The sequence below is a fragment of the Loxodonta africana genome, chromosome 1 (assembly GCF_030014295.1).
Source record: "Loxodonta africana isolate mLoxAfr1 chromosome 1, mLoxAfr1.hap2, whole genome shotgun sequence".
NCBI classification, from domain to species: domain Eukaryota; kingdom Metazoa; phylum Chordata; class Mammalia; order Proboscidea; family Elephantidae; genus Loxodonta; species Loxodonta africana.
In genome coordinates this window covers 82,906,942-82,929,999 of record NC_087342.1, presented here as the reverse complement: position 1 = coordinate 82,929,999, position 23,058 = coordinate 82,906,942, and the positions used below count along the sequence as shown (strand labels likewise).

Genomic DNA, 23,058 nt, shown 5'->3' with positions numbered 1-23,058 from the left:
GTGCCTGCCACTCACCTAAGCCTGGTTTCTAGCGCAGTAGGTCATCCACTCGCAAAGAAAGTAACGTCTTCTGGTCTCAACCCTGCACTTGCAACCTGCGGTGACCCCGCCCCCCATCCCCCCGTTGCATCCCCCAGCCCCTCGACGCTCAGGGGGCGGGGTCCGGTAGCTGTGAACCTGCCCGCAGTTCTGCGCCCGGGAGAAGGTCCAGCTTGCGATTGTAGAAGGGCCATGGTAGTCGAAGTGAAGCTACAGGGCCCCGGGCCCCTAGGACACGCGGGGACTGAAACGCCTGAGGGGATAAGCAGGGGAGGTCGACAGGGGAGGGAAGATCCAGGGACCTTGGCCAGATCGCGTTGGTGGCGTGAGAGCTGGCAAGATGTATCGTCCCAGCGCCGGGGGAGGACGCCAAAGCAGGGGTCGATTGCAAACTGTTGCCTGGTCTGAGATCTGGGAAATAAGACCGTCCACACATGCAGCAAAAACTGGAAAATCTGTTGCCACAATAGGGAAACTCTCACAAACGCATACATTTACACACAACACACACACTCACACACAACCGTGACTCGATTTCCAGGCGGATGAGGCTGGAGCACCTCTGTTCTCTGGTTGCGGACACAATAACTTCCCGCTGCCCACCCCTGACCCCCCAGACGAAGGTGACGGGAGGCTTCACCTCCTCCTGGTCACGGTCCAGGCGCCATGTACGTAGTGTGAGTTTTAATAATTTTCTGAAGATGAATTTTTTTTTTCTCTCCTGGAATTTGACGGATTTTTTTTTTTTTTGGCCTGTCTTTGCACTTTATGATATCCGGGTATCATAAACAGACAGCAAAGGAATGAACGCAAGTCTCCAGTGTCCGAGCTTGACAAACCGAAATGAAACTCTTTGCCGGCGGAAAAAGTGTGAAAATCTCATCATTCCCTCTCCCTCAGCCTTCTCAGTCCCCCAGTTTCTCCTTGCACAGCAAACATATTCTCTCGGGGATATTATTTCCTCCATTTTTAATACAAATAAGGCAATAACAAACCAATGTAGGGCATTTTCTCTTTTTCACTTCAGGTATGTTGTAGTGATTTCCAAATCAATACAGAAAGAGCTGCTTCTTTCTTTGCTTGACAGCATAGAATTCCTTTTATGAGTGTGTCATAATATATATCTTGCCTGTACAAATATGCTGCAGTAAGTAATATGCTGTATGTGACATGCCAAGTGGATGTGAGTACCTTCTATGCATGGAATTGCTCAGTCTATGTGATATGCGATGGTAATTCTGATGGATCTTGCTTAGTATACATTACCACCAGCATGCCGCAATGGTCTGGTTTCCCACACTACTGCCACCACTTTGTATTAATATATTAATGACAATAACAATAATAACAAACCCATTGTATTCTATTGGACTGACTCTGACTCATGGTGACCCCATGTGTTACAGTGTAGAGCTGCTGCACAGGGTTTTCTTGGCTTTAACATTCACAGAGGCAGATTGTCAGGTTCCGAGTGCCACTCTGTGGGTCCAAACCAGTAACCACTGGATTAGTCCATAAAGATTTATCCCTGGGCATGAAACACTATTCTTAGATATAAAGAATAGTCAGAAAGGACAACAGTCTAATTTTCTTTAAAAGACCATAATCGATCTTAACCTACTATTATGGAGATAATTACTTTGCTTATGTTCTCCAAAGGTGCCCGAACTGAGAGTTCACTTATGTTCTCCAAGGGCTCCCTAGTTGAGAGCTCGGCTGCCAAATAAAGGTTGAAATCCACCATCCGCTCCTTGGAATTTTTATCATTCAGTTTCAGGACTCGATCGCAACTGGTTAAGTTTTTGGAAATTTCGTCCTCAAATGGATTCAATTTACAATAGAATTGGCACCGGTGGGATTTGAACCGACGGCCCCACAGGGACTGGAGCCTTAATCCAAGGCCTTAGATTGCTCGACTTCACTACCGTAATGCCCAGAATGTTTCTTGCATATTTACCAAGGAGCAAGATTGTTTTCCACCACCTTATTCTTTTCTTCGAATATTTTTACACAGTACTCGTCCAAAACACTGACAAATAACGACTAAAATTTATTGGAAATTTAGTACCTGCCATGCGTTGTCCTTACTTTTACTGTCATCCAGTCCTCTAAATTGCCTCAGTGATAGGTGCTTTTTACTATGATTTCCATTTTCCTGATGAAGAATATGAGGAACAGAGACGTTAATTAACTTGTTGAATGTCACCAAGTAGTAAGTGGTGTTTAAAGCGTAGTGGGAAACTTCACTCTGCTGTGTATTTATTCAGTCAGGGGTCAAATCCTGAAATGATTTTCATCAAGGCTATATGACAAACTGAGAGCAACAGCAAACTGTTGCTTTACCTTTCATGGAGTTAGATTGTCAGGCCTGTCTTCTGCAGTGCCACTGTGTGGGTCCCAGCCACTAATCTTTAGGTTAGTTCAGTGCAAACTGTTTTTGTCACCAAGGGACCTTGTGTCAACATAAAACATACAGAAAAATCCAAACCAGTTCAGTCGAGTGGATTCATTGGGTAAATGACAGTTTCAGATATTAACATAGAGTGAACAAGACATTCTTAGGCCACCTGGATCTTATTTGGCCCAATGGAGCCACCCAGAAACTGGAAAATAAATAGCTATTTAAGTTCCACTTGTAATTGATGTAGCAAAATGGAAAGTTCAGATAAACAATGTTGTGCTAACTGGGTAGCCATTGAGGAAAATAAAAGTTTACATCAATACGTCACCTATGATACTTAATAAATTTGAAATACATGTAAAATTTAAAGGTAAAAAATGAAAAATAAAACCAAATTACTGGAAACTTTACATAATTTGGGTAGAAAACCAATTTTTACGCAAAATGTAGAAACAGTGAAAGCTTGACATAATTCAGTACATTAAAAAAACTCTGCCTGAATACACCTCCATTCTCTTAAAAAAAAAAAAAAAAGAGGAGAGAAAAAGAAACAACAGCTAAAAACCCAAACAAAAACGCATCAGAAGACTGAAAAAAAAAAAAAAGAATACATTGTGGAAAAAATATATGTAATTTCCCTACTACATAATAGGGAAGTATTAGTTTCCCTAATATGTAATGTGCAATAGAGTAGGTTTGGAAAGTGTGAAATGTGGAAAAGAATAATAGATTCCTATTGGCTTATTTTTCCTTGCGTGGAGCTGTTAGTTGGCTGGGCTGTTAACCAAAAGAATGGAAGTTGGAGTCTACCCATAGGCACCTCAGAAGAAAAGCCTGGTAATCTACTTCCAAAAAATCAGCCATCAAAATCCCAATGGAATACTCGCCTCCGAATACCATGTCCAATGATTCTGCTATACACAGCATTCAAAAGTGAGACGGGTTGTTCGTTTTTATTTAGCATTAGGTAATGAAATGAATCTGGCACTGAAAAGGACTTAAATTTTTACCAGTGGACTCTGAAAAGAAGTGGTATGTCGCATGATTCTACCTTCAGATTAAGCAAGAAAGCCAGAGGGGAAGGGCCACCACGGGTTCTCCAGGCTAATGGAGGAGAGCCACATTGCCCCAGAGGCTTCCAGTAGAGGAAAAGGAAGGAGAAACTGAAACCCAGCCCATTGGCCCTGCTTGTTTTATCATGCGGGGGTTTTTCAGAGCCTCTGACTGTGTAATTAAAACCTTAGCAATTGGTAGGACTTCTTATTCATTAGTGTTTTAAACTAGAAACGTCCAACCCAGCTATTCCAAGCACAGAGCCTATGAAAAAAACGGTGTAAAACAAAACAAAAAAAGCCCTGTGGAGCACAGTTCAACTCAGGTACACGTGGAGTCTCTTTGAGTCTGAGTTGTCTCCGTGGCAACTGCATATTGGTTTGCTTATGCAAATAATATTCCTTGCAGATAACCCCAGAGCAATATAGTTGCCTGAAGAGGTGGAGGGAACGCTGGTGGCGTAGTGGTTAAGTGTTACGGCTGCTAACCAAAAACTCAGCAGTTCGAATCCACCAGGCACTCCTTGGAAGCTTCATGGGGCATTTCTACACTGTCCTGTAGGATCGCTGTGAGTCGGAGTCGACTCGAGGGCAATTTGGCCTTTTTTTTTTTTTTTTTTGGTTTGGATGGGCAGAATCCGGAGAGGGGAAGTGGTGGAAGAGTTTCACATTTTATAAAGTCTTATCTTTTCGTAATTTGGAAATATGTAAGTTATATTTGCTTCAATATAAACATTAAAAAAAAACGTAAATATTTACTCCTTGGACACGAACTGCTGTGCTTAGATATAAAGAATAGTCAGAAATGACAATAGTCTTGTTTTCTTTAAAAGGCCGTAATTGATCTTAACCTACCATTAGGGAGATAAATGCCTTGCTTCTGTTCTCCAAGGGCGCTCTAGCTGAGAGCTCAGCTGCCGACCAAAAGTCCAAACTCAGCAGCCACTCCTTGGAAACTTTATGGGGCAGCTTCACGCTGCGCTGTGTAGGCTCGCTATGAGTCGGAAGCGACTGGATTGCAACGGGTTAAACCAAAAACCAAATTTTAGTAATTCCGTTCTCTGAGGGATTCGATTTGCAAAAGAGTTGGCAGCGGTGGGATTCGAACCCACGCCCCCGCAGAGACTGGAGCCTTAATCCAGCGCCTTAGACCGCTCGGCCACGCTACCACGCACCTCAGCACAGTTCAAAGCATTATATTTACGAAGATAGAAGATTGTTCTCCACCACGTCTATAAGGCCGCTATGAGTCGGGATCGACTCGACGGCACTGGGTTTGTTTTTTTTAGTTTTATACTTTTCCTAGAACATTTCTACACGGTACTCTTCAAAAACTAAAATTTATTGGAAATTTATTACATGCCATGCCCCTTCCTGACATTTACTGTCATTTAGTCCTCTAAACTGCCTCAATGAGAGGTACTGTTACTATGATCTCCATTTTCCTGATGGAGAATATGAGATACGGAGATAATAAGTAACCTGCTGAATGTCACCCAGTGATATTAAAAGCGGCAGTGGAAAACTTCACTCTGTTATAAATTTATTTCGTCGGTGGTAAAATCCCGAAATGATTTTGATCAAGGCTATGTGACAAACCGAGAGCAACAGCAAACTTAAGTATGACGTAACACCAATTCCTTTTGGGGAATGGAGAAGTATTAAAAAAAGAAAGAAAGAAAGCCATTGTCATCCAGCCTACCTTATAGGACAGAGTAGGACTGCCCACAGGGTTCCCAAGTAGGAGCTGAGAGACTCGAACTGCTCGACCTTTTGGTTACTAACCCAACTCTCCATCACTATGCAACCAGGGTTCCGCTGGTTGAGTATGGTATATGAACGTCTAATACTGCAGGAATTTCACTGAAAAGAAAAGAAAAAAAAAAATTTTTTTTCTTTTCTTTCAAATGTTGCCAATTGAGAAATTTACGAAAAGGAATTCCAGAGAGTGCCTTCTTAGCACAGTAGGTAGCGCGTCAGTCTCATAATCTGAAGGTCCTGAGTTCGAGCCTCAGAGAGGGCAGTAGAAGTTTTGCTTGTCCCTTCTACTAAACTCTCTTGGAAAAGAAACGTAGTGGTAGGGAAAATTATAACACCAATCAAGTTTTTGAGTATGAAACGCAGATTCCAGAAGTAACTCCCAGTAATCTTGGGTGATGTGATTATAGGTAGGGTGCAGGCATCTTTAAAAAACTATCAATTTCTTTTGGTAGCAAGAGTTTTTCAACATGCTGACTACAGTACAACCTAATACCAAACTCAGAATTAGTTTCCTATTGCTACTGTAGCAAATTACCACAAATTTAATGGCTTCAAAAAACACAAACTTATTATTTTCAGTTCTGGAGGTCAGAAGCCTGAAAGGGGTCCTAGGGAACTAAACTCAAAATGTTGGCAGAGTTGCATTGTTTCTGGAGACTATGGTGGAGGATTCATTCCTTGTGCTTTCTAGCATCTGAGGCCATACACATTCTCTGGCTCATGGCTGCATCATGCTCATCCCTGCTTCTGTTGTCTCATTTCCTTTTCTCACTCTCTGCCACCTGTCTACCTCTTATAAGAATTTTGTGATTACATCGGGTTCACCCAGAAAATGCAGGAAATTTTTTCCCTTGAAAGATCCTTAACTTAATCAAGTCAGCAAAATACCTTTTTCCATGTAAGGTAACATATTCACAGTTTTTGGATATTAGGAAAAGGATAGTTTTAGGGGGACATAACGATACCTACTATAGTCTTCCCTCTGGTCTACAAAGATTTACAACTATCCCACATGTAGAAACATTCACTTCATCCCAGCATCCCTCCCAAATCTCAACCCATTACACTATCAACTCAAAGACCAAAATTCTCCTCTAAGTCTCATCAGCTCAAAAGTCCTAAATCTTCTATTACCTATATCCTCTAAATTAGGTATGGGTGAGGCTCTGGGGTAATCTACCCTGAGATACAATTCCTGTTTATCTATGAATCAGTGAAATTCAACAAACAAATTATCTGCTCCCCAAAATGCAGTGGTGAGACAGGCATAGGGTAAGAGTTCTAGACATTTCAGTTAAAGAAGGGAAGAAATTGAAAGATAAAAAGGAGTCACTGGTCCCAAGAAGTATCTAAATCCATCCAGGTAAGTAACATTAGTTATTAAGGCCTGGAGTCAATGCCCTGTGGTTTTATGGCTCTGCCATCCGGGTCATCCTCTCAGAGTCATTCTTGCATTTACATGAAAAATGAAGAGCACATGCTTTTTTCCTACATCTGCAGTCTGAAATTGGTCAAACATGAAATCAAGATGCCTTGATAATTACCGATGATTGAATTGTGAAAGTTGGAAACAAAGGACAAGCAGTTGTAAAATATTGCCTTGGTGATAGAAATAGTGTTGCAGATCACTTGACAGAATTTTGCAAGACCAATGACTTCTTCATTTTAAATACCTTCTTTCAACAATGTAAATGGTTGGTATACATACAAAACTCACCAAATGGAATAGATAGGAATCAAATTAAATAAATATGTAGAAAGAAATTATGAAGAAGCTGAATATCAACAGTCGGAACAAGGTCAGGGACAGACAGAGGAACAGTCTGTGAATTTATTATATGGAAATTCAAGTTGAAGTTGAAGAAAATTAAAACAAGTCCATGAGACCAAAGTGTGACCTTAAGTATATCCCATCTCACCTTGAAACCACCTCAAGAATAGATTTGACACATTGAACACTAATGACCAAATACCAGAAAAGTTATGGGATGACATCAAGGACATCATATGAGAAGAAAGCAAGAAGTCACTAAAAAGACAGGAAAGGAAGGAAAGACAAAAATCGATGCCAGAAGAGACTCTGAAACTTGGCTTTGAATGTTGACTAGCTAAAGTGAATGGAGGAAATGATGAAGTAAAAGAAATGAACAGAAGTTTTCAGAAGAGCAGCTCAAGAAGACAAAGCAAAGTATTATGATGAAATGTGAAAAGTTCTGGAGTTAGAAAACCAGAAGGGAAGAACATACTTGGCTTTTCTCAAGCTGAAAGAACTGAAGAAAAAATTCAAGCCTCATGTTGTAATATTGAAGGTTTCTATGGGCAAAATATTGAATGATGCAGGAAACATCAAAAGAAGATGGAAGGAATACATACAGTAACTATACCAGAGAAAATTGTACAAAGTTCAAGCATTTCAGGAGGTAGCATATGGTCAAGAACAAATGATATTGAAGGAAGATGTCCAAGCTGCTCTGAAGGCATTGAAAAAAAAAGTCTCCAGCATTGACAGAATACCAACTCAGATGTTTCAAAAAAAAAAAAAAAAATGCAATCCTGAAAGCACTCACTCATCTCTGCTAGGAAATTTGGAAGACAGTTACCTGGTCAAGCTACTGGAAGAGAGTCATATTTGTGCCCATTCCAAAGAAAGGTGATCCAACAGAATGCAGAAATTATCGAACAATATCATTAATAGCACTCAAAGGTAAAATTTTGCAGAAGATATTTCTAAAACAGTGGCAGCAGTACATCAACAGGGAATCAGCAGAAATTCAAGCCGGATTCAAAATAGGATGTGGAATGAGGGACATCATTGCTGATGTTGGACGGATCTTGGCTGAAAGCAAAGAACACCAGAAAGATGTTTCCCTGTGTTTTATTAACTATGCAAAGGCATTCAACTGTGTGGATCATAACAAAGCATGTGTAGCATTGTGAAGAATGGGAATTCCGGAACATTCAATTGTGCTCATGCAGAACCTGTACATAGACCAACGGGCAGTTGTTTGAACAGAACAAGGGGACACTGAGTGGTTCAAAATCAGAAAAAGTGTGCATGATGGTGTATCCTTTCACCATACTTATTCAATCTCTATGCTGAGCAAATAGTTCTGGACAAATTACTATACGAAGAAGAACAGAGCATCAGTATTGGAGAAAGACTCATTAGCAACTTTCCATATGCAGATGGCACAACTTTGCTTGCTGAAAGGGAGGGAGATCTGAAGCACTTACTGACGAAAATCAAAGACCACAGCCTTCAGTATGGATTACACCTCAATATAAGGAAATGAAAAATCCTCATAGCTGGACCAATAAGCCAAGTCATGATAAACTGAGAAAGTAATGAAGTTGTTAAGGATTTCATTTTACTTGGATCCACAATCAAGCCCTGTGGTAGCAACAGTCAAGAAATTGGATGACTCACTGTGTTGGGTAAATCTGCTGCAAAAGACCTCTTGCAAGTGTTAAGAAAGCACTGATGTCAGTTTGAGGAGGACTAAGGTGCACCTGACCCAAGCGATAGTATTTTCAATCACCTCATATGCATGAGAAAGCTGGACAATGAGTAATGAAGACTGGAGAAGAATTGATATCTTTGAAGTATGACGTTGGTGAAGAATTTTGAATACACCATGGACTACCAGAAGAAAGAACAAATCTGTCTTGGAACAAATACAGCCAGAATGTTCCTAGAAGCAAGGATGGCGAGAATCCATCTCACATATTTTGAACATGTTTTCCCGGAGCAGGACATCTAGCTTGGTAAAGCAGGTCAACAAAAAAGGAGGAAGACCCTCAATTATATAGATTGACACAGTGACTGCAACAATGGGCTCAAACATTGTAAAGATGGTAAAAGTCTGGGAAGTGTTTCTTTCTGTTGTAACTAGGGTTGCTATGAGTTGGAGCCGACTGGACGGCACCTAACAAGAATAAAAACAAAGCATGTGTTTGCTGCTGAGTAGTTTTGTCAGCCTATTTGCTGTCTCTAGAATATTAGGAGTGTGAAACAGGAATTCAGGGGCACATGATTTATTGAGGGAGTGCTATTCAGGATGGGAAAAAGAAAGTAGCCAGCAATAATGTGTTCTTGGGTAAAGTCTAGATTTAGCATGACTCACGTGACTCGGGAGCTGGGGTGTAAGTCACATAGCGTTGTCCTTGAGTCAAAGGATTTGGAATTTTACACCTTCAACCCCCTCCAGTCAGTCATTGGCTGTTGCTGGGAATGGAGTGGTTGCATAATCTACTAGATGTCTCTAAACCAAGGGCAATTCTCTGAAGATGGTCACAGGGATAAACTATTGGGCAGCTGGGTCCAGTGGCTGTAAAAAAGGAAATGGGAAAATAAAGCAGTTAGTTAGTTGAAATACCGAGATCATGTACTGTTGTTATTAGGTGCTGTCAAGTCGATTCTGACTCATAGCAAACGTATACACAACGGAATGCAACACTGCCTGGTCCAGTGCCATCCTCACAATCAGTGTTATGCTTGAGCCCACTGTTGCAGCCGCTGTGTCAATTCATCCCATCGAGGCCCTTCCTCTTTTTCACTGACCCTCTGCCAAGACTGATGTCCTCCTCCATGGGCTGGTCCCTCCTGATAACAGGTCTAAAGTATGTGAGGTGGAGTCTTGCCATCCTTCATTCTAAGGAGCATTCTGGCTGTACTTCTTCCAAGACAGATTCGTTCTTTCTTCTGGCAATCCATGGTATATTTAACATTCTCTGCCAACACCATAATCAAAGGCCTGAATTCTTCTTTTTTTTTTTTTTTATTATTATTATTATTATTATTTTTTTTTTATAATAACTTTTATTAAGCTTCAAGTGAACGTTTACAAATCCAATCAGTCTGTCACATATAAGTTTACATACATCTCACTCCCTACTCCCACTTGCTCTCCCCCTCTTGAGTCAGCCCTTTCAGTCTCTCCTTTCTTGACAATTTTGCCGGCTTCCCTCTCTCTCTATCCTCCCATCCCCCCTCCAGACAAGAGTTGCCAACACAATCTCAAGTGTCCACCTGATATAATTAGCTCACTCTTCATCAGCATCTCTCTCCCACCCGCTGACCAGTCCCTTTCATTTCTGATGAGTTGTCTTCGGGGATGGTTCCTGTCCTGTGTCAACTGAAGGTCTGGGGAGCATGGCCGCCGGGATTCCTCCAGTCTCAGTCAGACCATTAAGTTTGGTCTTTTTATGAGAATTTGGGGTCTGTATCCCACTGATCTCCTGCTCCCTCAGGGTCCTCTGCTCTGCTCCCTGTCAGGGCAGTCATCGATTGTGGCCGGGCACCAACTAGTTCTTCTGGTCTCAGGATGATGTAGGTCTCTGGTTCATGTGGCCCTTTCTGTCTCTTGGGCTCTTAGTTGTCATGTGGGCTTGGTGTTCTTCATTTTTCTTTGCTCCAGGTGGGTTGAGACCAATTGCTGCATCTTAGATGGCTGCTTGTTAGCATTTAAGACCCCAGACGCCACATTTCAAAGTGGGATGCAGAATGATTTCATAATAGAATTATTTTGCCAATTGACTTAGAAGTCCCCGCAAACCATGCTCCCCAGACCCCCGCGCTTGCTCCGCTGACCTTTGAAGCATTCATTTTATCCCGGAAACTTCTTTGCTTTTGGTCCAGTCCAATTGAGCTGACCTTCCATGTATTGACTGTTGTCTTTCCCTTCACCTAAAGCAGTTCTTATCTACTGATTAATCAATAAAAAAACCCTCTCCCACCCTCCCTCCCTCCCTCCCCCCCTCGTAACCACAAAAGTATGTGTTCTTCTCAGGTTTACTGTTTCTCAAGATCTTATAATAGTGGTCTTATACAATATTTGTCCTTTTGCCTCTGACTAATTTCGCTCAGCATAATGCCTTCCAGGTTCCTCCATGTTATGAAGTGTTTCAGAGATTCGTCACTGTTCTTTATCGATGCGTAATATTCCATTGTGTGAATATACCACAATTTATTTAACCATTCATCCGTTGATGGACACCTTGGTTGCTTCCAACTTTTTGCTATTGTAAACAGAGCTGCAATAAACATGGGTGTGCATATATCTGTTTGTATGAAGGCTCTTGTATCTCTAGGGTATATTCCTAGGAGTGGGATTTCTGGGTTGTATGGTAGTTCTATTTCTAACTGTTTAAGATAACGCCAGATAGATTTCCAAAGTGGTTGTACCATTTTACATTCCCACCAGCAGTGTATGAGAGTTCCAATCTCTCCGCAGCCTCTCCAACATTTATTATTTTGTGTTTTTTGGATTAATGCCAGCCTTGCTGGTGTGAGATGGAATCTCATGGTAGTTTTAATTTGCATTTCTCTAATGGCTAATGATCGAGAGCATTTTCTCATGTATCTGTTGGCTGCCTGAATATCTTCTTTAGAGAAATGTGTGTTCATATCCTTTGCCCACTTCTTGATTGGGTTGTTTGTCTTTTTGTGGTTGAGTTTTGACAGAATCATGTAGATTTTAGAGATCAGGCGCTGGTCGGAGATGTCATAGCTGAAAATTCTTTCCCAATCTGTAGGTGGTCTTTTTACTCTTTTGGTGAAGTCTTTAGATGAGCATAGGTGTTTGATTTTTAGGAGCTCCCAGTTATCTGGTTTCTCTTCATCATTTTGGGTAATGTTTTGTATTCTGTTTATACCTTGTATTAGGGCTCCTAGGGTTGTCCCAATTTTTTCTTCCATGATCTTTATCGTTTTAGTCTTTATGTTTAGGTCTTTGATCCACTTGGAGTTAGTTTTTGTGCATGGTGTGAGGTATGGGTCCTGTTTCATTTTTTTGCAAATGGATATCCAGTTATGCCAGCACCATTTGTTAAAAAGGCTGTCTTTTCCCCAGTTAATTGACACTGGTCCTTTGTCAAATATCAGCTGCTCATACGTGGATGGATCTATGTCTGGGTTCTCAATTCTGTTCCATTGGTCTATGTGTCTGTTGTTGTACCAATACCAGGCTGTTTTGACTACTGTGGCTGTATAATAGGTTCTGAAGTCAGGTAAGGTGAGGCCTCCCACTTTCTTCTTCTTTTTCAGTAGTGCTTTGCTTATCCGGGGCTTCTTTCCCTTCCATATGAAATTGGTGATTTGTTTCTCTATCCCCTTAAAATATGACATTGGAATTTGGATCGGAAGTGCGTTAAACGTATAGATGGCTTTTGGTAGAATAGACATTTTTACTATGTTAAGTCTTCCTATCCATGAGCAAGGTATGTTTTTCCACTTAAGTATGTCCTTTTGAATTTCTTGTAGTAGAGCTTTGTAGTTTTCTTTGTATAGGTCTTTTACATCCTTGGTAAGATTTATTCCTAAGTATCTTATCTTCTTGGGGGCTACTGTGAATGGTATTGATTTGGTTATTTCCTCTTCGGTGTTCTTTTTGTTGATGTAGAGGAATCCAAGTGATTTTTGTATGTTTATTTTATAACCTGAGACTCTGCCAAACTCTTCTATTAGTTTCAGTAGTTTTCTGGAGGATTCCTTAGGGTTTTCTGTGTATATAATCATGTCATCTGCAAATAGTGATAACTTTACTTCTTCCTTGCCAATCCGGATACCTTTTATTTCTTTGTCTAGCCTGATTGCCCTGGCTAAGACTTCCAACACGATGTTGAATAAGAGTGGTGATAAAGGGCATCCTTGTCTGGTTCCCGTTCTCAAGGGAAATGCTTTCAGGTTCTCTCCATTTAGAGTGATATTGGCTGTTGGCTTTGCATAGATGCCCTTTATTATGTTGAGGAATTTTCCTTCAATTCCTATTTTGGTAAGAGTTTTTATCATGAATGGGTGTTGGACTTTGTCAAATGCCTTTTCTGCATCAATTGATAAGATCATGTGGTTTTTGTCTTTTGTTTTATTTATGTGATGGATTACATTAATGGTTTTTCTGATATTAAACCAGCCTTGCATACCTGGTATAAATCCCACTTGATCAGGGTGAATTATTTTTTTGATGTGTCGTTGGATTCTATTGGCTAGAATTTTGTTGAGGATTTTTGCATCAATGTTCATGAGGGATATAGGTCTATAATTTTCTTTTTTTGTAATGTCTTTACCTGGTTTTGGTATCAGGGAGATGGTGGCTTCATAGAATGAGTTGGGTAGTATTCCGTCATTTTCTATGCTTTGGAATACCTTTAGTAGTAGTGGTGTTAACTCTTCTCTGAAAATTTGGTAGAACTCTGCAGTGAAGCCGTCCGGGCCAGGACTTTTTTTTGTTGGGAGTTTTTTGATTACCGTTTCAATCTCTTTTTTTGTTATGGGTCTATTTAGTTGTTCTACTTCTGAATGTGTTAGTTTAGGTAGGTAGTGTTTTTCCAGGAATTCATCCATTTCTTCTAGGTTTTCAAATTTGTTAGAGTACAATTTTTCATAATAATCTGAAATGATTCTTTTAATTTCATTTGGTTCTGTTGTGATGTGGTCCTTCTCATTTCTTATTCGGGTTATTTGTTTCCTTTCCTGTATTTCTTTAGTCAGTCTAGCCAATGGTTTATCAATTTTGTTAATTTTTTCAAAGAACCAGCTTTTGGCTTTGTTAATTCTTTCGATTGTTTTTCTGTTCTCTAATTCATTTAGTTCAGCTCTAATTTTTATTATTTGTTTTCTTCTGGAGCCTGATGGATTCTTTTGTTGCTCACTTTCTATTTGTTCAAGTTGTAGGGACAGTTCTCTGATTTTGGCTCTTTCTTCTTTTTGTATGTGTGCATTTATTGATATAAATTGGCCTCTGAGCACTGCTTTTGCTGTGTCCCAGAGGTTTTGATAGGAAGTATTTTCATTCTCGTTGCTTTCTATGAATTTCCTTATTCCCTCCTTGATGTCTTCTATAACCCAGTCTTTTTTCAGGAGGGTATTGTTCATTTTCCAAGTATTTGATTTCTTTTCCCTCGTTTTTCTGTTATTGATCTCTAGTTTTATTGCCTTGTGGTCTGAGAAGATGCTTTGTAATATTTCGATGTTTTGGACTCTGCAAAGGTTTGTTTTATGACCTAATATGTGGTCTATTCTAGAGAATGTTCCATGTGCGCTGGAAAAAAAAGTATATTTTGCAGCAGTTGGGTGGAGAGTTCTGTATAAGTCAATGAGGTCAAGTTGGTTGATTGTTGTAATTAGATCTTCCGTGTCTCTGTTGAGCTTCTTACTGGATGTCCTGTCCTTCTCCGAAAGTGGTGTGTTGAAGTCTCCTACTATAATTGTGGAGGTATCTATCTCGCTTTTCAGTTCTGTTAAAATTTGATTTATGTATCTTGCAGCCCTGTCATTGGGTGCGTAAATATTTAATATGGTTATGTCTTCCTGATCAATTGTCCCTTTTATCATTATATAGTGTCCTTCTTTATCCTTTGTGGTGGATTTAAGTCTAAAGTCTATTTTGTCAGAAATTAATATTGCTACTCCTCTTCTTTTTTGCTTATTGTTTGCTTGATATACTTTTTTCCATCCTTTGAGTTTTAGTTTGTTTGTGTCTCTAAGTCTAAGGTGTGTCTCTTGTAGGCAGCATATAGATGGATCGTGTTTCTTTATCCAGTCTGTGACTCTCTGTCTCTTTATTGGTGCATTTAGTCCATTTACATTCAGGGTAATTATAGATAAATAAGTTTTTAGTGCTGTCATTTTGATGCCTTTTTATGTGTGTTGTTGACAATTTCATTTTTCCACACACTTTTTTGTGCTGAGGCGTTTTTCTTAGTAAATTGTGAGATCCTCATTTTCATAGTGTTTGACTTTATGTTAGTTGAGTCGTTACGTTTTTCTTGGTTTTTGTCTTGAGTTATAGAGTTGTTATGCCTTTTTGTGGTTACCTCATTATATACCCCTATTTTTCTAAGTAAAAACCTAACTTGTATTGTTCTATATCGCCTTGTATCACTCTCCATATGGCAGTTCAATGCCTCCTGTATTTAGTCCCTCTTTTTGATTATTGTGATCTTTTACCTATTGACTTCCATAATTCCCTGTTATGTGTATTTTTTTTTTAATTAATCTTAATTTGTTTGTTTTTGTGATTTCCCTATTTGAGTTGATATCAGGACGTTCTGTTTTGTGACCTTGTGTTGTGCTGATATCTGATATTATTGGTTCTGTGACCAAACAATATCCTGTAGTATTTCTTGTAGCTTTGGTTTGGTTTTTGCAAATTCTCTAAACTTGTGTTTGTCTGTAAATATCTTAATTTCGCCTTCATATTTCAGAGAGAGTTTTGCTGGATATATGATCCTTGGTTGGCAGTTTTTCTCCTTCAGTGTTCTGTATATGTCGTCCCATTCCCTTCTTGCCTGCATGGTTTCTGCTGAGTAGTCAGAACATATTCTTATTGATTCTCCCTTGAAGGAAACCTTTCTTTTCTCCCTGGCTGCTTTTAAAATTTTCTGTTTATCTTTGGTTTTGGTGAGTTTGATGATAATATGTCTTGGTGTTTTTCTTTTTGTATCAATCTTAAATGGGGTTCGATGAGCATCTTGGATAGATATCCTTTCGTCTTTCATGATGTCAGGGAAGTTTTCTGTCAGAAGTTCTTCAACTATTTTCTCTGTGTTTTCTGTCCCCCCTCCCTGTTCTGGGACTCCAATCACCCGCAGGTTATCCTTCTTGATAGAGTCCCACATAATTCTTAGGGTTTCTTCATTTTTTTTAATTCTTTTATCTGATTTTTTTTCAGCTATGTTGGTGTTGATTCCCTGGTCCTCCAGATGTCCCAGTCTGCATTCTAATTGCTCGAGTCTGCTCCTCTGACTTCCTAGTGTGTTGTCTAATTCTGTTATTTTATTGTTAATCTTTTGGATTTCTACATGTTGTCTCTCTATGGATTCTTGCAACTTATTAATTTTTCCAGTATGTTCTTGAATAATCTTTTTGAGTTCTTCAACAGTTTTATCAGTGTGTTCCTTGGCTTTTTCTGCAGATATCCTAATTTCATTTGTGATACCATTAAGCATTCTGTAAATTAGTTTTTTATATTCTGTATCTGATAATTCCAAAATTGTATCTTCATTTGGGAAAGATTTTGATTCTTTTGTTTGGGGGGTTGGAGAAGCTGTCACGGTCTGCTTCTTTAAGTGGTTTGATATGGATTGTTGCCTCCGAGCCATCACTGGGAAACTAGTTTTTCCAGAAAATCCGCTAAAAAAAAACTGCAGTCAGATCTCTATCAGAGTTCTCCCTCTGGCTCAGGCTATTCAGATGTTAATGAAGCCGCCTGGGGAGGGTGGGGGAGGGAACAGAGAGATAGGAGAGTAGCACCTCAGAATATAGCCAGAGTTGCTTGTCTTGCTTGGAATGACTGTTATATCTGAGATTCCCGCGGGCGCGTCGCCTATGTGTGCTGGCTGTGTGGAGATTGCCCCCAGGGGGTCTGGCCCGCTGGAGTCAAGGTCAGATCCTCCGCTTCCAGCCCCACGCCCAGCGTCAAGGCTCCCCTACTGGGACGGTGCACTCTCGACTCCAAAATCAGTCGCTGCCTCCCGGGGACTTCTTGTCCCTCCAGCCGCGTGGCCGTGCCGCCCCCGCAAACTAGTCGGGCCTCCTCCCGGGGTTAGTTCAGATGGGTGGAGCAGCTCCCTGTGCTTGTGCCGTGACCGAGTGTCCCGGCTGGGACGCTGTTCTCCCTGCTCCAATACCAGTCGCTGCCTCCCGGGGACTTCTCCTACCGGCTGCGTCCCACGCCGCCCGTGGAACCGGCTCGTCCCCCTCCCGGGGTTAGTTCAGGGGGGTGGAGCAGGTCTCTGTGCTTGTGCCGTACCTGACTGGTACGCTGGCTCTAGGCTCTGGAAACTATCGCTGCTTCCCCGTATTAGTTCGTTCTCCGTCTCTAAATCCGTGTTTGTTGTTCAGGGTTCGTAGATTGTTATGTATGTGATCGATTCACTTGTTTTTCCGTGTCTTTGTTGTAAGAGGGATCCGAGGTAACGTCTGCCTAGTCCGCCATCTTGGCTCCGCCCCCTGAATTCTTCTTTGATCTTCCTTATTCGTTGTCCAGCTTTTGTATGCATATGAGGAGATTGAAAATACCATGGCTTGGGCCAGGTGCACCTTAGTCTTCAAGGTGACATCTTTGCCTTTTAACACTTTAAAGAAGTTTTTTGCAGCAGATTTTCCCAACACAGTCTGTCCTTTGATTTCTTGATTTCTGCTTCCATCAGTGTTGATTGTGGGTCCAGGTAAAATGAAGTCCTTGACTACTTCAATATTTTCTCCATTTATCATGATTTGGCTTATTGGTTCAATTTTGAGGATTTTTTGTTTTTTTTTTACATTGAGGTGTAATTCATACTGAAGGCTGTAGTCTTTGATCTTCATCAGTAAATGCTTTAAAACCCCTTGGCTTTCAGCTAGCAAGGTTGTCATCTGCAAATCAAAGGTTGTTAATGAGCCTTCCTCCAACCCTGATGCCAAGTTTTCAGCATGCTCAGTAATCATGTGTTACCCTTTCCAGTGTTTTTGTAGAGCAAGACAGAAAAAGAAAGACTGAAAGAAGGGAGAAGGAACAGGCTCAATCATTTCAATGGAAATTCCTTTATGTTGATGAGCGGTGTTTGAAGCATGGAACCACCTGTGTTTTAACAATTCCTCCTATATCTTGCCCTTCACCTAGTCTACTAACTTATCCACCATCTCTTAAAGTTGGATCCCATTTTCAGACATGGATAGCAACTGAATCCATATAATTTTGGCTGAGTGAGTGGATAATATAGAATAAGTTAAGACTAAATATTTGAAAACACAGGAGCCTGGATAACATTTTGAATGAATGAGTAAAAAAGTCTTTACAGGTAGAGGAATGTGCTTAATTGAAATGGCATTGGACTGGAAGATCTAAAGATCCAGGGTTTCAGCAGCTTCAGTTAGTTTTCACATAATTACTTTCTTGAAAACAGGTGCATTACAAGGCTTAGGAGTCTAATAGAACTGAGTAATACATCAATACAATACAGAACTATGTTTCTTTCTTTCTTTTTTTTAAATCTGCATCTATGTGTAGCAGCCCTGCTGGCTCAGTGATTAAGGTGGCACCACTTCCCTAAAGATTATAAAATCAGAAGCAAACCCACTGCAGTCGAGTCTGACTCGTAGCTACCCCTTATGGTTTCCAATACTGTCAAACGTCACAGAAGCAGAGTGCTGCCTTTTTCCTCCTGCGGAAGCTACGATCATTTTCAACCGATGACTTTTACAGTTAGTGGTCGATAATTATAACCAGTGTGCCAGGCCTGGAAACCCTACGGAGGTAACTCTTATAATTCTTATAAATCGGACGGACTCGACCGCAAATGGTAGGTTTGACACTTTTTACTGATTTTGGCAAATGCAATCAAGTTGTATACATACATATTTTGATCATCCTCTCCCTTATTTACATGTTCCTGGGGTCGTTAAGAGTCGGAATGGACTCAAGGCGAAGAGTTTGGATTCATTTTCAGGCCTTCTATGAAGTGCTAACAGACAGATTGCGTAGCTTTTTTTAATTAAAAAAAAAAAAGGAACTGAAATTCAGTGAGAGAACCTAGGAACTGATGGAGTAAGCAATTCCATTATGCTACATGCTTTTGCACTTATGATTCATTTCTGCTTTGATATTCCGTATTACGTGTGTGTAGGGGGAAGGGAGGAATGTTTTTAATCACAAGAAATATGAAAAAGTCCTGTAAAAAAAGAATCAGTACACTGTACGAGGAAGGTTTCTGCGTGCAGCGAAAGGTTTCGGCTCGGTAACCTAACGGTAACGGAAAGGATGGCGGTTGGAATTCACTCACCGGCACCCTGGAAGAAAAGGCCTGGCCATTTGCTCCCTTAAAAATCGTTGCTTGCTATGGAGATGATTCCGACTCAAGGTGACCCCATGTGTTGGCTGTAATCTTAATAAAGCAGATGGCCAGGCCTTTACTACCGTTGGAACTAACAATCGCTATTGTGCCCCTTTGGTTCCGTTAAAGATGAAACCCAAGAAAGCACTCCCGCTACCGTGGAGTCCATTCAGACTCATAGCTATAATCTTTATAGAAGTAGACTGCCAAATCTTTCTCCCGCGAAGCGCAGTGGTGGGTTCCAGCCTCAGATCTTTTTAGCTGGCAGCCGAGCGCTTAACCACTGTGCCACCAGGTTTCCCCATAAAGACTGAAGCCTAGGAAACCCTACTAAGCAGGTCTCCTCTCTTTACAAGTGGCGTATCCATGTGTAGAAATCAACCTAGATGACAACGGGAATATCCATTCTGCACCAGCAGGGAATTTCTTACCTTCCCACATTCCAGTTTCGTGTTTTCCTTCTATCTCCCACAGTGAGAGCCCTGTTTTCCAAGAACCTCAATATATGTACTCACTTACTCAAGCTAAAAGTTACACGAAGTAATATCAGAATTGCTACACCCATGAACCAAACAAACAAACAAACCCACTGCCGTCGAGTCGATTCCGACTCATAGCGACCCCATAGGACAGAGTAGAACTGCCCCCATGGAGTTTCCAAAGAGCGCCTGGTGGATTCGAACTGTCGACCCTTTAGTTAGCAGCCGTAGCACTTAACCACTATGTTACCGGGGTTTCCGGTACATCCATAGCAATGTTTTTTTTTTTTTTTTTTTAAAAAAAGCAAAACTCAGTTACATAGAGTTTGATATTCGTGATCTTTTTTTGTCTTACAATGAGAATAAAGCATTTTCTTGAATGAGTTCTCTCTTTTTTCTCAAATGTGGATATGTTACTCTTCTGAAATACGTTAGCTTTGTTCGTTTCCATTTGTATTCATATTTAGAGCATTCTCTCACACACACTTGACTTAATTAATTAATTTGCCTATGTGAAACATTAACATGTTCCCAAGAGTCAAAAGAATACAGAAAGTTACATTCAGACAAGTTGCAAAAGAATCTTATGTCCCGCGACTCAGCCAGGTGATGGGAAGAATGGAAGAAGGTTCCGGGCAGTCTGGTGGAAGGTCACCGACCAGGAACAATGTCTTTCTTTCTAGAACTAAGGTATTCTTCTCTTGGTGTATTGGTGTCTGAGAAAGTGCAGTTTAGGGAGTTTGGAAACAGTGAAGTTGACTACAAGGTAATCTTGTCTTGATGACTGTTTTCCAAGACTAAGAGAACAGCTATGAAGGTTCCTCCAAAAGAGAGCCTTTACGGGGGATAGAGCTGAGCGGTAGAGTCAGTGCTAGCCATGCATGAGGACCGGCGATTCCATGTCCCGTACTTAACAGTTTTCCTCCCTCTCAAAACGCACTCATAGATTTCAGAAACTTGCTTCTTTCTTAATCTGACTTGTTTTGTCCTTGGTGTTTTTTTCTTAACTGACTTGTTGGGACACTGGTGCTCAAGTAAAGTTATTTGATGTCATTCTTATTCATACATTCTCTCCAAGCACTTTCATTACTCACTGGTACATGGGCCACCAGCTGCACTTCCCAAAGACTAACCAGACTGTTTCAGACAATTTGGGGAAAAGTGGAGTGTCAAGAAGCTAGAGTATCTGAAAGAAGAAACACCTGCTCCAACACTTGGGAAATATCCTTGTACATTCTTTGGGCTGGACAACTCAGAATTCTGAAATAATGTTAGGTGAAGAAGAATTCATTCCTGCCAAAGAGGAGAGCCATTTTCTCATCCTATCTTGTTCTCTGGCATGCTCTAAGATGTTGAGAAGTTGATGTTCCACCCAGATTTGGGCTGGAGATGCAAAGACTTGGGCCCTGTCTTGCCTACCTCTCATTCACAGTCATGGATATGGAGCAGAAAGAAGCCATTGAAGTGCATAGCAACGTCTTTGTCTACCTGACCTGAATGAACTCAGTGTCTGGGTGTGGTTGGGTGAGTCCCATCTGTGAAGAAGCTGCAAAAGCAGAAATGGAGTACAAATCCTAAACACTCAAGGGTCAAAAGAGGAGAGAACAGTCACATTAACCCAAAGACCTCGGATAAGGTCTACACTGTTTCAGGACAGTTGCCATATCCTTGTGGAACAATTCTAGCTTCTGTATAGATAATTTTAATTATTGAGCTGAGAATTGAGCTTGATGAATCAATGTGAATTTGATTATGCAATCTAGAATATGAACTAAAATTTTTTGTGTGTTTTGACCTACACCTGGAGAAAATCCTGTAGAGAGACCTTGTAGAGGAAGGCTTGAAGGTGAGAAAAGGCTATTTTGTCCGTAGGAAAGTGGGGATCGGTTATGATAGAGGAGGTGAGAATCCAAGAGACTGGAGACCTTTCATAATGCATCATCCCCTTTTCTCTTCTTTCCAAAAGCTGCAACTATCCACCTTCTAAAATTCTGAAAAGGCCATTCCTAAGACAATTTTGAGGTCACCTACTTGACTCGCAAAGGACTCACCTATATTGCCTCTGCTCGTACAGTAACCAAAAAAAAAAAAAACCCGACCTGATGCTGTCGAGTGGATTCTGATTTATAATGGCCTTTTATCCATTGGGCTTCCAAAAATGATGGATTTGAATTGCAGACCTTACACTTAGCAGCGAAACTGTTAACCACCAACACCGAGATCCACACCTATACTTAAAAAAAAGAAAGAAACTTGCCTTTGAATCAATTCTGACTCATAGGGATCCTACAGGATAGAGTAGAACTATCCCATAAAGTTTCAGTGGATCGGCTAATTGATTCAAACTACTGACCTTTTGGTTAGCAGCCTGAATACTTAACCATTGCTCCACCAGGACTACGACTGAGGAAAATGTGGCTGAGTATGTAGTTATTATTGATTGTACAGTCTCTGACTTTCTGTGGTTACACCCCCTCCCCCTTTAGACTCCCTTTGAGCTAAAAGCAGTACGTGAAGTGTAGAGGAGTCAGATAGAATTCTTTAGGAAGAAGTTAATTTTCAGTAGATTTCATCTAAGTGTAGAAATACATGGAACAAACAAATAGGAATTTGATTTATTTACTCTTTGCATTTCAAGCAAAATCTAGCAAATTTCACCAGTTGCAGTGGTGATTTATCTCAAAGCAGCTGGCTCATCTGATATTACTCTCAACACTGCTCCTACCACATCTGTGCACAGAAATTGGGAAGTCTCTGTCGGTGTAATTTCCTCTTTCATTCCAGAGAGACCAATTCTGAAAGATGAGCTGTCACCCAACTGAATGTTTTTATTAATTTTCCATTCTTCTCTTTATTTTCAGTCACGCCATGGTCTGTTTTCAGACTATAACACTCTGGCATATACACTAAGTGTCGTCTGGCTTTTCTAGCCTTCCTAATCTTGTTTACCACATGGAAATTTGAGTTACAAATAATAATATTAATTTCACTTCCCCGTTTAGCCGATTTGTTGGCAGAAAACTTCCCTGATATAGTGGAAGATGAGAGGATGTCTATCCAAGATGCTCATCAAATGCCACATAAGGTAGATCTCAAAAGAAAGTCGCCAAGACATGTTATAATCACACTTGCCAAAACCAAAGATAAAGAGAGAATTTTAAGAGTGGCTAGGGATAAAGGAAAACTCACCTAAAAAGGGGAGTCAATAAGAATCAGCTCAGACTGCTCAGCAGAAACCATGGAGGCATGAAGGGAAAGGGGTGACTTATATAAAGTGTTGAAAGAAAAAACTTGCCAGCCAAGAATCACATATCCAGCAAAACTGTCTCTTAAATATGAATGAGAAATTAGGACATTTTTAGATACACAGAAGTTTAGAGAATTCATAAAAACCAAACCAAAACTACAAGAAATACAAAAGGAGTTCTCTGGCTAGAAAATTAATAATATCAGATATTAACCCAAGACTAGAACACAGGGCAGAGTAACCAGATGTCAACCCAGAGAGTGAAAT

General features: G+C 40.5%; 2 non-coding genes across 2 annotated transcripts; one reads left to right on the top strand and one right to left on the bottom strand.

The window, feature by feature from the left end:
• Nucleotides 1-4,579: 4,579 nt before the first annotated feature.
• On the bottom strand, nucleotides 4,580-4,661 carry TRNAL-AAG (transfer RNA leucine (anticodon AAG)). The gene has a single exon. It is a non-coding gene; the product is annotated as a tRNA-Leu (tRNA).
• A 781-nt stretch (nucleotides 4,662-5,442) lies between these two features.
• Nucleotides 5,443-5,515, top strand: TRNAM-CAU (transfer RNA methionine (anticodon CAU)). The gene has a single exon. It is a non-coding gene; the product is annotated as a tRNA-Met (tRNA).
• Nucleotides 5,516-23,058: the final 17,543 nt, after the last annotated feature.